Source organism: Myxocyprinus asiaticus, chromosome 25, assembly GCF_019703515.2.
Source record: "Myxocyprinus asiaticus isolate MX2 ecotype Aquarium Trade chromosome 25, UBuf_Myxa_2, whole genome shotgun sequence".
In the NCBI taxonomy this organism is placed as follows: domain Eukaryota; kingdom Metazoa; phylum Chordata; class Actinopteri; order Cypriniformes; family Catostomidae; genus Myxocyprinus; species Myxocyprinus asiaticus.
This window is the reverse complement of record NC_059368.1, coordinates 46,327,106-46,345,302: the sequence shown is the minus strand read 5'-3', so window position 1 is coordinate 46,345,302 and position 18,197 is coordinate 46,327,106. Positions and strand designations below refer to the sequence as shown.

The following is an 18,197-nucleotide window of genomic DNA, read 5'->3' as shown; positions in this document are numbered from 1 at the left end:
GTAGTAATTACAGAAGAGCACATGATGACATGAAGTTCATCAATAGTGGCTCTTTCAGGAGTAATGATCAATAAACATGTAGAGACAGTGCTCAGTGTCACTCACACAAACACCATCAGGGTAACACATGTGAAATTAAATTAATGCAGTAAACATGAATTAAACTATTTCAAATATAACACCAATTTACATTTATTTACTGTAGCATTTTTACAGTCTTTTAAAATTACAGACCTTTTTTACAGTGTAGGCAACTATGGTATTACCAACAAGTAAATTCAGTTAAAAGTGACAGTGAGCAGAAAACTTACATATAACCAGCAATGACAGAGCTCCTGATAAAAGGTTAAATGATCAGCATTGGACAATTAGATAAAAAGAAAATTGGTGATCATATTGGCTGTTCGGAACTTCCCTAATATTCAAGTTGACTGGGTGCCAAAAAATAATGATGATGAATAGCTGGCTGAGACCCCGTCACAAAGTGGACACAAACAAGTACACAGCTGACAGGTACAATGTGAATACAAAGTTGTTGTTTTTCTTTGTTTCACTGTTTTATTTATTTAGGCCATTTGTTTGTTTGTTTGTTTGTTTGTGGCTAAAGTGAAATGGTCTGAGTTTGGTTCTTTTTAAGAGGACTGAAGAGTGAACCCTTAAAGCAGGGCTCCACATTAAGCATCGTCACGTGCTTGTCCTTCGGATAAGTAAATTGATCATTCACTTGCCTGCAGACAAAAACAAAAGGAAGAACGCAAGAAAGAAAAAAAGCCTCCATCGTCATCATTTACACCTAAGAACCATTAAGAACACAGTGCAGAAAGACGGTAAATCATTACTCACCCTCAAGTCTGTATGAATTTCTCTCTTCTGTGGAACACAAAATTAGATTTTTGGCAGAATGTTAGTCACAGTCACTATTCACTGCATCTTTTTATTTCCATAAAATAAAAGTGGATTGAGACTGAAACTAACATTCTCCCTAACATCTCCTTTTGAGTTCCACAAAAGATAGAAAGTCAGACAGGTTTGGAACAACATGAAGGTGAGTAATGATGACAGACTTTCTGGTAACACTTAACAATAAGGTTCATTAACATTAGATAATGCATTAGCTATCATGAACTAACAATGAACAATATTTTACAGCATTTATCAATCTTAGTTCATGTTAGTTACTAAAAAAATACAATTGTTCATTGTTAGTTCACAGTGCATGAACTAATGTTAACATATACAACTTTTATTTTAATGGATGAAAATGTATTAATATACTGTATGTTGGAATTAACATTAACCAAGATTAATAAATTATATAAAAGTGGTGTTTATTGTTAGTTCATGTTACCAAATGGAACCTTTTTGTAACGTGTTACCCAATTTTCATTTCTGAGTAAATCATCTCTCTGAGAGTACAAGTCAATTCTCACCAGTTGCATTAAAAACAGCTGTTTAATACTGACAGAATGCATTGAAAATGTGAACAGATAAAATCCTGAGAGAACCTCGCTGCTAAATCAGTTATGTTGTATATTCAAAACAGATATGCATATTAAAGATAGATGTTTTCATTGTGTTTAATTTATTCATGTTATAGTGTTAATATTATTATGAAGTATATTGTTATATACTTATTCAAACTGACCGATTCACATGGCAGAGAATATACCTCGGATACATTAGATGGAGCTCTAGAAAGATGAGAGATGTAATGGGTGCATAAGTCTGTTTTAATAATTTCTCTTCAATCTACAGACGGTATTATTACACAAAGCGTTTTTGCAATTTCTGCCTTTCTTGCTGTTTTATGAGGGAGTGCCATGATGTGACGAGACAAAATTAGATCTCTCCGACGTTGCACGCTTGTGAAGACAGCTTTGTTGATTATAAACAGGAGCAATAGTTTTATCTCATCGCTCGCTTATAAAGATGTGGTACAACACCATTCGCATGTCCAATTAACAGGTGTATACCCGTTTATATATGTAAAATCTAAAGTTCAGTAGATACACGCACTGATCGCACTCACAAGCTGCTGAACACTGCACCACGAGTGAAGGTGAGCGGGAGAGAGGGCGACGCGATAGAGGGAACTCCCTGAATTTTTAAAGTGAAACATGAGGGAATGATTAAAACTGAGCTCAATCCCCGCAGTCCCGTGTTATTGAACTAACATTTGTTGTTGAGATTTTAATTAGGCTACTTGTCCGGCTGGGCAAGTAAAATTCTCTTTAACTTGCCCGCTCAAAATTTCCACTTGTCCCGGACAAGCGTTAATGTCGAACCCTGCTTAAAGAATAGCACAAGTCTTTTTACTGGCAGTAGAACATGGGCAAAACAATACCAAATTTTGGTTAAAAGGAATCACTTACTAGTTTATCATATCAAATGTTCAAATCGCAATTGCAATATTTTTCAAAATAATCACAATATGACTTTTTGTCCAAATTGTGCAGCCCTACTCATACTGTATATAAATGTAATAAAGGTATGTGATAATTGTAACATTAAGTAATGAACAACAATCACAATTCCCCATGACAAGCCCACTGTCATCTTCAGTCTAACTCCTGACAATACCACTAATCACATGACAAACCATAAATACATTACTATGAACACACATGTCATTAAGGAGATCAGACACGCACATACTGTATAAACAGGTTCTAGGAGAGAGAAATAGGAGTACAACTTAAAGTGCGCTTCAGAGCATGACAGTCTACTTAACAAATGTAATCACATGACATCATTCTCTGGCATGCAAACAACTAAAAGTCCTGAAATCCATAGGACTTTAACTCTATTGATGTATTATTATTCAGTTGCCCTAGAGCAGGGGTTTTCAATCTGGGGTCTGACCAGAGGGTCATAATGGGGTGTTAAGCAGTCTGCAGAAAATTTAAGAGGAAAATAAACTGTTAAAAACACACACACAGTAAACATCTACCAAATTTGACATTATTACAGTTGTATTCTGCCTTCTAAAGACTATAAATCAATTTGAATTGAAATATTTTTGTTCAGGTTTACACATTTAACATTACTCTAAATGTGGACAGAAAAAAATTCACTGGGGCAGATTCACTAAACAGTTGCGCCACTTTTGCACGTGGTATTTCAGCGATCATATCAGCAGTAATTAATCAAATAATCATCAAATGATGAAGAAGACTGTTATAACCTGGCATATATCCAGATTGTCGTCAAGCTCACGTTCCTCATGTTTAAGAGATGATCCAGGTGTTTGGATCAAAGTGATGCTGTACAGTCCCGGCAGCGTGTGTCTGCGGCATCCTCCGCTATATAGCACGCAGAATCAGACTGCAAATTGTGTTCAGCAGCGATTTTGTGGGTGCGTTTGCACCATTGCCTCATCTGTATAATTTCATTATTGAATCAGCGCATACAGAGTGTGCATGGAGAAAAAAAAAAAAAAACAGCGCTTTTACCGCCATTAAAAGCTAAACTTAGTGAATCTGCCCCACTGTCTACTTAATGCACAAGTAAATATTTTAAAGAAAATGTATTTGAGTGAAACCTAATTTCAAGTTGCAAAGGGTGGATGGGTGGAAATCCCACTTCTGAAAGTATTTTAATGTTTACAGATTGACCCCCTTAACTTCTATTGTTAGTGCCTCACTGTAATTTTTAAATAAAAGGAGGGATTAGTTGAAATAATAATCTTTTTGTTATTCAATATTATGCCACAAAGGCTGTCGATTGAGCTTCACTTGTACTGAACCCGGAATATTCTTTAAACTGATGTTTTGTGACATCATAATAGTTCCAACAGAGTCTGGTTCAGTTAGCTGTTCTCAGTTCTTCAGCTCTGCAGATACTTACAGTGACTTAGAGCATATTTTGAACTGCCAATTTCAATTCCTGTATTGGTAAGCATCTTAAAGAATATTTAACATACTGAGCACCCACCTATTGACCCATTTAAAACTAATTTAAAACTATTTCAAACACATTTACCAATATTATTGAGAGTTATTATCTCAGTACAGTGATGTTTAAAAAAAATGTAGAGTTTAATGTGGCATTTGATGTGATAGAATTTTTTATTTTTTTTTACTATATATTGATGGAGTAACACATCTTTAATAAAAGCACAAATCTGTGTTCCAGTGAGACACTTACAATGTAAGTCAATGGGATCAATTTTTGGAGGGTTTAAAGACAGAAATGTGACGCTTATAATTTTATAAAAGCACTTACATTAATTCTTCTGTTAACTTTTATTTGAGCTGTAAAGTTTTTAAAATCATTATTTTACAGTAATTTTATGGTTTTAGGGTTTGTTGACATTGCAACGTCATGGTAACGCAGTTGTTAAATTGGCTCTAACTTTCCACAGATGCTGTTAGTAAGTTATTTTATGACAGTAAAATCATGTTAACACACATATTGTTTATGTCTTTTGTCTATACTTTTGAAACAGTGAGAATTTTAATGTTTACAGATTGAACATTACAGATCACATTTCTGTCTTTAAACCCTCCATAAATGGACCCCATTGACTTCCATTGCAAGTGTCTCACTGGAACACACATTTGTGCTTTTTTTTTTTTTAAAGAAAAGTCTAAATGAATTTTTTTGGCAATCAACATTATGACACAAAAGCTGTCGATTGACCTTAACTTGTACTGAACCCGGAATATTCCTTTAATAAACACTCATGATTGTCTTTTTCTTGCAACATTAGTCACAATGGGACAGGTGAACAGCCTTTTTGGAGAGCATGGTGACACTGCCCACAGCGTGCCCAAAGACAAATTGAGCCAAACGGCAGGGCAGGCAGCCCAGAGAGAGGAGTGGAAGGAGGAGGAGGATAAAGGGCAAGAGCTCCTTACTGAAAAACACCAACAAGAGCAAGTCTGTGCTCGACAAGAACATTGTCGAGAAAATGACAAAGAGACAGATGTGACAGAAGTGCAGCAAATACAGCTCAAGTACACTGAACTGTCATTTGATACAGTGGAAAACCTGCCTTCATCGCTGGTTCAGTCTGCTCCTGAAGACACAACACCACCACCTGCTGAAATACAGAGTGTTTCTGAAGGTTCAGTGAAAACTGCAGACCAGCAATCCTTCACATCTCCCTCAGGATCACAATCAGCAGAGGCAGAACTCAGAAACGACCAGGAGTCCAGTAACAGCGTACTGGACAGATTCATGCAAAGGTTCCAGAGATACCGTCAGGAAAGAAGGACCAGCCACAAAGAAAATATGAAGAAAAAATATGAAAAGAGATGGGAGAAACATCAGAAAAGGATGAAGGCACAGATCACCAAGGCGGACCGAAACATTGCAAGGTTCAATGCAGGAAGACGAGCAGCGTACATCCCGTAAAAGATGTACTGTCTCACTTCCATCTCTTCTGTCACATGGCCAGCTGTCAGTCAACGGTCTCTCCCCTCCCTTTCAGCCAAACATCCAAACCAGCAGCGGCAATGGCAACACAGAATGTAAAAAAATGTTCACTGGTATACTGTGTGTTGCAGTAAAATAAAAATAAAATGTGTAGACAAACAATCGGTAGTAAAGCAGTCTATTTATCAGACTAGACCAGACTTTACAACAAAAAAAATCCCATCTGTTAATCTTCTAATGTGTACAAGCATCTTTAAAAGAGGAGATTCACATATAATATTATATATATATATATATATATATATATATAAATCATACATGTTTCAAAGAAATCTGCTAAATGTCATCCTAACATCCAACTTTGGACATTTTAGTGATATACCGCAGATGACTAAATGCTAAAAATGACATCTTCCAGATGAAAATGTAGATATCACGGTGACTTGTGCTTTCAGGGTATTGTTATTAAGACGTTTAGGTTTAATTTAGCTTATTTTCACACTAGGGTAAAAGTGGCACAAATCCATCTTACTGTGCAAAATGGGTAGAAAACCACTTCAAGATTAAATGGTAAATGTTTAGAAATGACTATAATGAATAGATGGATTTAAGTTTGAGGTATTGAGCTGTTTTGTGAGAAGTATCCTCCTAATAGCCAATAATAAGCTTAATAGGTCTGCTCAAGACAGACAACTGGTTTTAAAATAAATACGAGAAACTGAAACACTCAATGTGCAGGATGTAGAAACGGGAGTCCTGCCTTGCAGGTAAAAGAGACAATCACCTTTTAGATAGACATCACCTGTCAGTTAACTCGAAAACGCCATGCGCATTTGTTGGTGATGCAACAGTATGCAGTAATGGCACACATTATGTTTTCTCGTCTTTTCCTCATTAGCGCCGTTTAGAATTTCATGGCCGTCTGGCCTTATGAGATTTTGGATATTCTCCATAGTGCTTCAAAGTAGAACATTCTCGGTTTAATTCAGGTTTTGTGGTCTGCGTCGCGCTGTTTAGTGCTCCGCATGATCCAGTCAAGTCTGGTTTATGAAGCGTCCAGCACGAGGACAAATGGGGTATACAAATGGGAAGTGCATTTAGCGCTTACAAAGCGCTTCTGGGATAAACTACTGAACGTCTTAAGGGGGATCCCCCACAGTAGATAATCTTTTATTAAGAAGTAAGAGCAGTCTTCATTTTAGCTAACCAGTGTGAAGTGGCCATTTATCACAAAATCAAGCAGAAAAAGACTGTGGTTGTGCTGGGCCCCTAGAATCGTCCCATAGAATTCCAAAGGGGAAATTCCAACTGTTGCTTTGTAAAGCAATGGAACAATTTCTGGGCTTAATGTTAATCCATCCAGAGACTTCCATGAAAACACAGATACTGAAGATTTGACTGTGAACTGTTAGCATATCTATCGGGTGAATGACAGGTCTGATTTTAGTGAGCTTCCACACATGTAAAGCAGAATGCTCCAAGAATGCGCACATTTCTGTGTTATCAGATTAACCCCCAGCAGACCTGACAATGAAGTCATTTGCCTCATGATTTATTTGATGGTCTGTAGACCAGAACAAGGAGTGTTTCTGTTATTGGGGAAACATATAAGGGTGGTTCTTCAACTACTGTGTGGGCACATTTGTACTTCAAATGATAAACCCCCTTAAAACACACTTTTCACACTCTCACTTTTATGAACTTTGTCCACTAACGATGTTCAACACTGGACATGCATACATTACAGGCAAAAACTACTTAGCCCGAGACACAGCACTTGTGTTCAAATAAATGGGAGAAATTAGAACACTGATAAGGTGGGTGAAGAAAAGGAGGTCACGCCTTTACAGGTAAAAGAGCCAATCACCTTTTAAATACACACATCGCCTGTCTGTTCATTCAAAAAACACACATGCGCATTAGCTGGACCAGTCTGAAAAATGGAGGGTTTTTCCCCCGCTTCATCTGAACTGAAGAAGTGCAATGTATGATACCACTGTGGTCAGATTTTACTGCTGATTTGAAATTTGATCTTTGATTGTCATGTATATGGTGTCTTTTGTGTTATGAACTCTTATTTTGAATTCTGATGTTTCCTCCTTGTCTGGTCTTTTCCATTTATGGCTGTATTGTGTTTTGGTGTTTCTTGCGTCTATCTTTGTTTAATAAACACTGCTTCTGGATCCTGACACCTCTCTCTCTGAGCACCCATTTTGGAGATGTTGGTCATTTCCCATTCAAATAGATGAGCTTGTATCCATTGAAAGCAGCGTTCCCAAGATAGCTGCCAAGTAGACTGAATTGCCTTGAAAGGGACATTGATCACTGGGGAATACTGACATTTTTATCTAAACAGTCCATTTTTTAAATTGTGTGTTCTGTGGTGGAGATAACATTTTAAACATTTTTGCTGACTTCATTGTCTTGCTATGGCTAATTTCATAGCTAACATTTTATATATCCTAAATACATTAGGGTACAACAGGGCTAAAGGCACACCTTAAGGAAAATTAGCTTTTTTTTTCTGGTCACAAAGTGTTTCAAGATTCAAGAAATACATTTATTTTATTGAATATGGATGGAGCAACATAATTTGTGTTAAAAAAAAATAAGAACAGAAGGTTGTTTTGAATACAATTCTTTTTTTTTTTTTTTTTTAAAAGCTGGTGAGGGAGCCTTTTGCCCCACCCCTGGGATAAAGGCTCCCTCACTAGGGGTAAAAGGCCCCCAGGGGGTTATATGGTATAGATATAACTTATGCAAATACTTTTGAGACAGCAAGACACTTTTTTTTAGTAATAAATTAAGAATTAAAAATAACTACTTCAGAAAGAGTGAACCATTTCCTGTTTATTTCAAACACATTTGGCACATACATCTCAAGTATTCTATCTCTATTGTGATTGGATGAGTCAATGTGAGCAATTTTTTGGTGCCATTTAGTGTTTTGGAAGAAAATAAAATCAAAAGAGCCTTTTACCCAATGGAGCCTTTAGCCCTGTTGTACCCTACATACAATTAGGCAGAATAATATATGTGCAAATTTGCATTTAGTTGATACATAAAATTACAGCTTAATTAAAAATAAAGCACAATAAAAATATTGTATTCATTTGATATTTACATCAGGACTAAAAACGGTTCAAAAACAGAACAATTATTGTTATTATTATATTTTTCTTTTTTTTTTTTTCAGAACAAAACCAATAAAAGGAACGAAGTCACTTCCAATTGTTCCAGAGTGAAAACTTTATTTTTGAATGCTGGTAACTGGTAAATAACTGGTTAATTTTGTTCTGAAAATGTTTTCATGAAACCAAAGACCAAATGGTTTATCACAGTCAATTTTAGGAATTACACCACTTCCTGTTGCCTGAAAAAAATTAGACTTCTCTCTTTTTAGTAGAACAAAAGGATGTGCTTTGATTCTGAAGGAAACCACTGATTTAAAAACCAAGGTTTAAAAATAAAATAAATAATAGGCCTATACAAGGTCATGTTTAGTCCAAACGTATCCACACATTACTGTCACAAAAAATTAAATAAACCTTAAAACTTGACCATTTTTGTTGACAATTTTTTTTATTGCTGACGTTGTCGATAACATCGATTAATTGTTTCAGCCCTCATGCCATCCCAGATGTGTATGACTTTCTTTCCTCTGCAGAACACAAATGAAGATTTTTAGAAGAATATTTCAGCTCTGTAGGTCCATACAATGCAAGTGGTGACCACAACTTTGAATCTTCAAAAATGCACATATGTCAGCATAAAAGTAATCCATAAGACTCCAGTGGTTTAATCCAGGGGTGAACTGGGACTTAAAAGTGGCCCTGGACTTTCTGGCCCAGAGTGGCCCACAACACACCACACCGGCTCACTGATTTCATTTTCTGGCTCAATTTCAAATTTTTGTGTTGAAAAAAAAAAAAAAGAAAGAAACATTTCTATTGAATGCTAGTCATGACAACGGGCCCCACCACCAGTGCAAAAATGTTTCATAAAATGGTTTTATAGGTTAAAAAAATTATGTATTTTATGTGTTGTGACAAGTCAGCATTTAAGGATCTTTCAACTTTTTTCTAGAAGTGCAAATCAACTATCGTCTTAGTTAATACGAGGTTGTGGAAACAACAAGTATAATTATAATATATTATACATGTACTGTATATATATATAGTTATACAAGATCAGAAAATGTGGTTTAAAATAGTTAGATGAAGAAAGTGTCACACAGCAGGACACTAATGACAATGCTTAACATTTCTGTGTAAATGTTTATTTTAAAAAATAATAAATGAAAACAAAGTTAGCCAGAATATGTACATATATAAATATAAACAAATATAAAAATACTGTATGTAAAAAAATAAACACTTTTTAAAGTGTAGATCTTTGCAGCTCATATTTTCACTCTGTGAAAAAGTGAGAAGCCCAATGCTTTGACAAGCGCTGTCCTTCAAACAAAGTAAGACTCAAAGACTCAAACTGCCACAAGTAATCTTATTTTCTGCATTTTTATCAGGCATGAGCATTATTCAGCAAGCCGCACTTCAGCTCACTGCATTATGAATAAATTATGCAAATGACTACTGCTCATAGCTTTACTGTTTTCCACTTTTATTTACGCTACTGTTATTGTATTTGTAGTAACTTGCAGTTATTTGTCATTTAATGATTCTTTAGAGCTTTGGTTTGTCACCATTATTGTGATTTGAATGTCAAATAATAAGGTACAAACAAGGTACAGAGATGATGCATACAAATGGATATGCGCTCTGATGTGTAAGTGATTTCAAAATAAAAGCCAGCTATTACATTATTTCAAAATAAAAGCCAGAGTATTGGCTTGTCATGAAGAGTTAATAAATTTTCGGGACAGTCGCGTGGCACCATGCGGGGGTCGGACATGTGAACGGAGAGCTCTGCGCACTTTGCTAGTTTTTAATTCTTTTTATGTTATAAACTGGTGAGATTCGATACACCCTGCAACATAACTGTTCTAGGAAGTCAACATGTCAAAGAATTCAAAATCCTCAGGCTCTGGAGACATTAAAAGACACTTATGTGCTCAAGCTGAAGCCCCTGACAGGCCACAGACCAGGGGCTCGGTTTGGACGGTGCGGCGGGAGAGATTCAAAGTCAGCTGTCCAGCATGTCTGTAATGCTGGTGAAGGTCGTGGTGGACTTGGAGGATCTTGCTGTAATACGTCGATCGATTACTGCAATAGAGTCGAAATTCACAGAGTTGGTTACAAGAATCGGGGACGTCGAGAAACTGATCGATTATCTGGAGTCATCAGAGAGGGATTTAGCTGCTAATCCGCTAGTGTCCAAAGTAGATTTGGAACACATTTGGGAAAAGTTGGAAGACCTTGAGAATCGTAATTGGCAAAACTACGTCCGAACTGTTGGAATTCCTGAGCATGAGGAAGGCCGAGATATGGTGAAATTCCTAGACGAGCTCTTCTCAAGTCTGCTCGACATAACAGCCCATAAGCTGGAAATCGAGTGACCTCACAGGAGGGAGACAGGCCCCGATCAATCCTGGCCAAATTTCTGAGATCATCTGATAAAGATCTCATGTTACGCGAGGTGAGGAGCAAAGGAAGGCTTTCTTGGGAGAACCACAACATTTTCTTGTTCCCAGACTTTGCAAATTCGAAAAGAGAGAAACGCGATCGATTCAAGGAATGCAAGAAACTCTTACTTTGACAGAGGGTCACTTTTGCACTGATGTTCCTGGCCAAATTGAGAGTAGACACTAAGGGATGGCCACAAAATATTTACATGCCCACAACAAGCGATGTCTTTCATAAAATCAATGGACTGATGAAGTCATGGTGTGTTTCTCACATTGCACCCAAGTGAGCTGGGCGCCTTTTTTGTTTCTTTTTGTGCTGGCTCCGCCTAGCGACTGGAGTTTGTTTTGTGGAATAAAACTCCTTCGGGACAGTTGTGGATGAATCTGAATGTTCCTTGAGTTTATGCCTTCTATTGGCTGGAGTCTGTTTTGTTGAGTTATTTTACGGGACATTGGAAGGATTAGGTCATCCGTTGAACTCATAACAGCTGGCTCACTGAACATTCGTTTGCCTGTCCGAGGAATCTGAACGGTTTTATATCAGCTGGAATTTGTCTTGTGGAAGATCACACCTTTAAGACAGTTCTGTGAATTAATCTACACGTTCTTTGTGTTCATTCTTCCAATTTGCTGGGTTTATTTTACAAAGTATTTTCTGTTATGTAATTTTGCCTCACAAATTTGTGAGTTTTTTAGATCTTATGCTACAGATCTGGCTCCACTTTTGCTAGAAGTTTATACGGAATCATTAAAGAATGGAAAGCTTCCACCAACCATGATGCAAGCCCGGATCTGTCTGATTCTTAAAAAGGACAAAGATCCAAGCGAGTGTAAGAGTTACCGTCCAATTTCCCTGATCCAGCTAGATGTAAAAAATATTGTCAAAAATGTTGGCTAACCGATTAACTCTTATACATATAGATCAGGTGGGGTTTATTCGGGGCTGCAGCTCTTCTGATAATATTAGGCGTTTCATCAATATCATGTGGTCAGTAGCGAATGATCAGACTCCGGTCGCTGCCATCTCACTTGACGCCGAAAAGGCCTTTGATATGGTAGAATGGGATTATCTTTTTAAGATTTTGGAATGTACGGGTTCGGGAGTACATTTATTGGTTGGATTAAGTTACTTTATAGACACCCTGTAGCAGCGGTACAAACAAATGGATTAATTTCAGATTATTTTACTCTGAATAGGGGCACTCAGCAGGGTTGCCCTCTTTCCCCATTATTGTTCTGTCTTTCCCTGGAACCGTTAGCAGCCGCGATAAGAAAGGAGGATGATTTTCCAGGGGTGGTGGCAGGAGGTGGAGTGGTATAGTTTTAATTTAGTATGATTATAATATATATATATATTTGTGTGTGTGTTTGTTTGCTTTTTTCTGTATATTTACTCTTGTGTGACCACAGGGATGTTTGTTGGGGGGCAGGGTTGGGGATTGGGAGGGGTGGTTGTGGGGTTTAAATGTTGATTGTATATATACATGTTTTTGCTTTTCTTTATTATTGTAAGAATTTATAAAAAAAATTAATTACATACAATGTATAATACAATTTTCCAGCATTTATTTTATTTTATTTTTAAATTTGCATTGTTATGTTGGGCCTCATGTATTCAGATAGAAGACAAAGGCAGGCCTAACACAGTCGTAAAAACCTAACTCAAGCCCCCACATTCCAAGTCGTAAATTATACTGATAAAAATTGCGCCAAAATCAAACAAAGGGAGTCCAAAACAGACTACAAATCCCATGAAGCCTTGCTCACTAAAGGATCGAACTCTCAACTTCTATTGGATGAGGCACACAACAGAACGTCCCTCAAACATGACATCATCAGGAGTTGAAATACCTCTGAAATGCTTCCGGGATTTGCTTCCAGCAACTTTGTTTGCAGTGTGGAGACGCAGTTCATCGCTGCTCTCAGGTGCAACCTCGTGGCACAAGGAAGTAACATCTGACTTGAAACTGTGGCCATACAATCTCCATCTCGCTGGACGAGTTGAGATTACTCTGTGTTCAACAGAACACTCTAATGGATCCGAAGGAGACCGCCAAGCAATCCGCAACTTTATCCGTTTGCCTGCAGAAGTGAAGAGATTAAAGATTTCTCTTCCATCTTCAATCAAGTCGACATTTCTGAGTTCTCTGCCAGCCCACCGAGAATCAACAGCCGTACCGGCCGCCGACAATCAACAGCCGTACCGGCCGCCGACAGTCAACAGCCGTACCGGCCGCCGACAGAGCGAGGAAACGGCCTCCCGTCATCACCCGAGCCTCAAGGAACCGGGTCGGAATTAAAGGACGGATGAACACACATTCTGTCCTCATGCGATTCAAGTAAGAGGTTTACGTCTGGGCAGAGATAGAATATTATAGTGTGTTATTCTTGTGTTTCAAGGTTTTGGGCTTGTACAGTTTATGGACCGCCATGTCCGCTTATTATTAATACTCGGTATTAATTATCACGAATTTGTTTTGCTGTTTGTAGTCCAATCACATTGGGCTGTTGTGCATTTTCGCCATCGCGGGTGAGACAGGTAAACTGAGTTTATCCACTAAAGAGTCAAAGAACGCGGGACTTTTACGAGCCGTCCACCGCGTCTCTGAGCGATAAACTAACAGCTGCTTTCTCTCCCACGACTGCGAAATCGGCTTTAGGGCTCTCTCTCTCTCTCTCTCTCTCTCTCTCTCTCAAATCAAATCAAATCAAATCACTTTATTGTCACACAGCCATATACACAAGTGCAATGGTGTGTGAAATTCTTGGGTGCAGTTCCGATCAATATAGCAGTCGTGACAGTGATGAGACAGTACCAATTTAAAATAACATCAAATTAACACAACACAATTTAAAGTCTAATATACACAATATACACTCTTGTACTAACCTCACACTCACACTCTCTCTCACACACACACCTTATGTGTTATAGGATTATTTTAGTTTCCATATCTAATCATATCACTGTTTAGTTTGTAGTTGTAAGTCGGAAGTTTCTTGACTGCATTGTATTAATTATTAATTGATATTACTGCATAAATAAACTTTGTTATATTTCAAAGAGAAATGTTTTGGTTTGTTTTGCATATGCCTGTGTCATGCTGACGGGATGTCAGTGCTCAGATTCAAACCTTCATTCATTGTTTTCTTCCTGAAAATCGATATTCTTCGGATGTCGATTTTCCTAAGAAAACAATCTAATATTGAGACTGTTTTACTATCTGGTTATTAGTCCCTGATCCCAGGGTGGTGCCCCGTCAATGTTAATCCTTATTAATATTCTATTGATTTTTGATAATTGATAATTATCTTTGATGATTGTTGAATTTGAATGATCACTAAGCTAGTGTTAATTTTAATTAATGTTTCATCGATGTTAACAATTAACGATTATCTTTGATAACTGTTGATTTAAAGGATTAAAAAAAGCTAACATTGATTCTCATCAATGTTCTATTGATTTTAATAATTAATAATTATCTTTGATAATTATTAATTATTGCTAATAACCAAACTTGCTCCTAAACGTAGCGCACTACATTTACTGGAGCCCCATATGAGGTTTTAATGAGTTAGATTCAATTAATTAATTTAAATATTAATTAATAACTAAAGAAATAATTATTAATTATTTCTGATAGTAACACTGATCAAAACAACCAGTAAAGCCCTACAGTTATGAGGTCCACCCCAACATGTTCGAGCCCAGGGCAGCTGCCTATATCGCCTTTATGATGGGCCGGTACTTGCGTAGCAGTGGGCCAGTCCAAATTACCCAGTGGTCCACTGGGATAACGTCTGGTGCTCCCTATTGCCAGTCTGCCCCTGGTTAAATCCATGTTTTCAGAAGTGATATGATAAGTGTGGGTGAGAAAAAGCTCAATATTTAAGTCCTTTTTTACTATAAATTCTCCTCCCTGCTCAATCTCCACTTTAGCTATCACATTCTTCTTCTTGTGATTTTGGTGATTCACATTCTTCATGCATATCGCCACCTACTGGGCAGGGAGAAAAAATTACTTAAATATTTCTCTGTTTCTCAGCCACACCTATCATATCACTTCTGAAGACATGGATAAAAACACTGGACTTGTATGAATTACTTTTATGATGTCTTTATGTGCTTTTTGGAGCGTCAAAATTGGACCTATAGAGTTGAGATATTCTTCTAAAAATCTTCATTTGTGTTCTGCTGAAGAAAGAAAGTTATACACATCTGGAATGACATGAGGGTGAGTAAATGATGAGAGAATTTTCATTTTTGGGTGAACTATCCTTTTAAGTGTGAATTATTTTGGAGGGAAAATTGAAATATTGATATTAATGATATGATTTTTTTTTTCAGCGGTTTCACAAAGCATGAACTATATACATCATGACCTGATGGGTTTCAAATATGATAGTAAACTGTTATATGATCTGTACTTCAGATGACCAATACCAGAAACAATTATATCACCACACCCTTTATCAGAGCCAAAACCCCTCCATCATACAAAGGGTTTGAAATGAAGATGAGACCAGAGAAAAACTGCCAAAAGAACAGATAATGATAATAAAGCATTACGAGGCTATAAAAGCTATTCTAGGCTAATGACCATTTTATGCACATAAGTCATTAAATGTCTCGCTTGAGAAATATAGATTACCAGCAAGAAGTTGAGGTGACAGACATTGATGACTAGCCTAATGCCAAGGCATGCAGGCGTATAATAATAGGCATAGCATTTTGGCAGACTGTGTACTTGCCACATGGTGAATGAGAATGTCCCCAGAGGTTGCATAAAAATAAAACATTTAAAATAAAAGAAAAAAAAACATTTCTTTTTTTTCTTTTTTTGATGATGTTCTGAAGGGAAAAGGCTTCAAAAAGAAAAATCAATATTTTATTCTGAAAATGTCAAAAGTTTGGGTTAATTAACTTATAATTAAACCTTGATTTTAAAAGAACAGAAGTCTTTGGTATGTCAACATGATACACAGATAAACGATGTGTGAGGACAACTGTTCTCGGAAGTTAAATAAATCTATCAAAAACTTGCTTTGGAACCAAAATCATACAAATCTACAAATGCAAAAAAAGTGTTCTTTATGGTTTAGATTTGGGTTACTGTTAATCTGTCGTAATTATAATCCAATTCACTTTAGAACAATATGTTAACATTTGAATAACTACACAGTCTGTGTGGGTGGGTTTACTTAGGTATAGTTTTGGGACTAAATTGTCCACAGAAGTAAACTAAATCTGACAAAACATACCTTTGGGAACATCCTCGATTAATAAATAAAATGAATTTCTTTTATTAAAACAAAAGTTTTCCTTTTTAGGGTTAGTCCAAAGTATTTGCATAAATCCTCATTGTGTGTGTGTGTGTGTGTGTGTGTGTGTGTGTGTGTGTGTGTGTGTGTGTGTGTGTGTAGGATTTTGAAGTCATAGCAACCACAGACAGTAAGTCTGATTATTATTCAAATCACTCTAAAGACAAAAGTGCCCCTGACCTTCCACTCAAACTTAAGGTAACACCAAACAGCAGTGGTTTAGAAGAAGTTAACATAGCTGTGCACGGAAACACAGTGCGAAACAAAACAAGTGAATAATCTCTAAAAACATACCTCACACACTAGGCATATTCACATGAGCGCTTCCTTATTCAAATTATTAGAGCGATTTATCCCGAAACGTGCAATATTCCACAAATTGCTGCGTGGGAAAAGATGATTGACGGTTGATAAACATAATCCAAACTGCGCAATGAAGTGAGGAGGAGGAGTATATGCCATCCAGCGGTGAAGAGAGCGACTTTACTACAACCAGACCGCCAATTTACTATGGCGAAGGCTTGACTCATGAATATTAATCAGGTAATACTGGCGCTTGGTAACTTTTGTAACGTCCCGTCACGTCACCTAATTAATATGAATAAGCAAAGCCACAGCAGACAGATTTAGCGATAACATCTGAATGTACATAACCTGCTTTCCTCAATGAATGTCTGTTTTTTATTAAATAAGAAAATAAAAAGCTTTCAACACAGTACGATCGAGCTGAAAATGTGCACTCTTACCAACGTCTGCGTTTCAGCAAATCAGGTACGTCAACGTCAAGTAATTAATATTCATGATCCGTTGCCTGCGCTTTTGGATTAAAAAATAGCGATCGACTACGATTGAGAAACCTGTGATATTTATGACCTCATGATAACACTGGCATTAAGGCTCATCTACCTGTTGGTTTCTTACTGTGAACACTCAAATGATAACCATTTTATTACATTTTCAAGTGTAACGCTCTCCATTCTGGTCTACCGAAACAAACAATAAATCAGCTACAATTAATTCAAAATCCTGCTGAACGAGTGCTGACTAAGACCAAAAGGAGAGCACACATTATGCCTATTTTCAGTTCTTTACACTGGTCACCTGTTAGTTTTCGTATTGATTTTATTAGATTATAAGGCACTACATGGCCTAGCACCAGACTACCTTTCAGCAATGCTTTTGGTTTATGAACCAGGAAGGCCCCTCATATCCTCCGGTTCCTCTCTTTTAGCTGTACCAAAAACAGAACAAAAACATTTGGTAATGCTGCATTCAGACTTTATTCTCCATGCTGTTGGAAAAGCCTTCCAGAGGGATGAAATAAAAAATCTAGTATTTGTACACAGCCCTGGCTCTGTATAAGAGACAAAAACAAAGTGGAACAGACCGATCCAAACAACACTACTCCGGCCAATCAGCAACAGGGGGTGGTTCTTGCACATGCACAGGATGGGGGGTGGGGGCAGAGCGAGAGGGAAATTCATTAGAAGAGCCATGGCAAATCTGGCAGATGTGTACTTTCTAAACTCCAAGGAGGACAAATGGCTGAGAAACAGACCAAGGGAAAAAGGTCAGAGGGTTAGGATAAGTCGAGGGCTACAAGCCACGCCAACATTGCGAGGCTTTTCAGTGATGGAGAGACCTCTGAGAGGTAAAAGGCTTGAAGATGTATGCAAAAGTTGCTCTTTTTCTTCTCGATAGGTGGGTAACATAAATTTTGCTATGTTTCACAGAACCCATTTATGCTGTTGTTGTGATGTTAGATTTAGTAGCAGGAGAGTTGTGAGTGTTTGGAGCTGGTGTGCGTAAAACCGTCTCGCTTGCATGAATTTGGGGGGCGGAGCTTCCAAAGGAGCAGTTGAGTTCGAATATCAACAGAGTTTCTCAGGAATCGCTGAGTGCACCTTTTTTT

The 18,197-nt window shown here is 37.3% G+C and overlaps 1 protein-coding gene across 4 annotated transcripts in view; it reads right to left on the bottom strand.

Moving 5' to 3' along the window:
- LOC127416156 (ankyrin repeat domain-containing protein 6-like) overlaps positions 1-16,729 on the bottom strand; it is a 66,099-nt gene extending 49,370 nt beyond the window's left edge. For 2 of the 4 annotated variants that reach the window (XM_051655335.1, XM_051655337.1), the window contains exon 1: positions 12,815-12,912. The gene's annotated coding sequence lies outside the window, so the exon portion shown is untranslated. Of the gene's footprint in view, positions 1-12,814; positions 12,920-16,579 lie in introns of those variants that run through there. The other 2 variants (XM_051655336.1, XM_051655338.1) reach the window with 2 other exon arrangements.
- Positions 16,730-18,197: the final 1,468 nt, after the last annotated feature.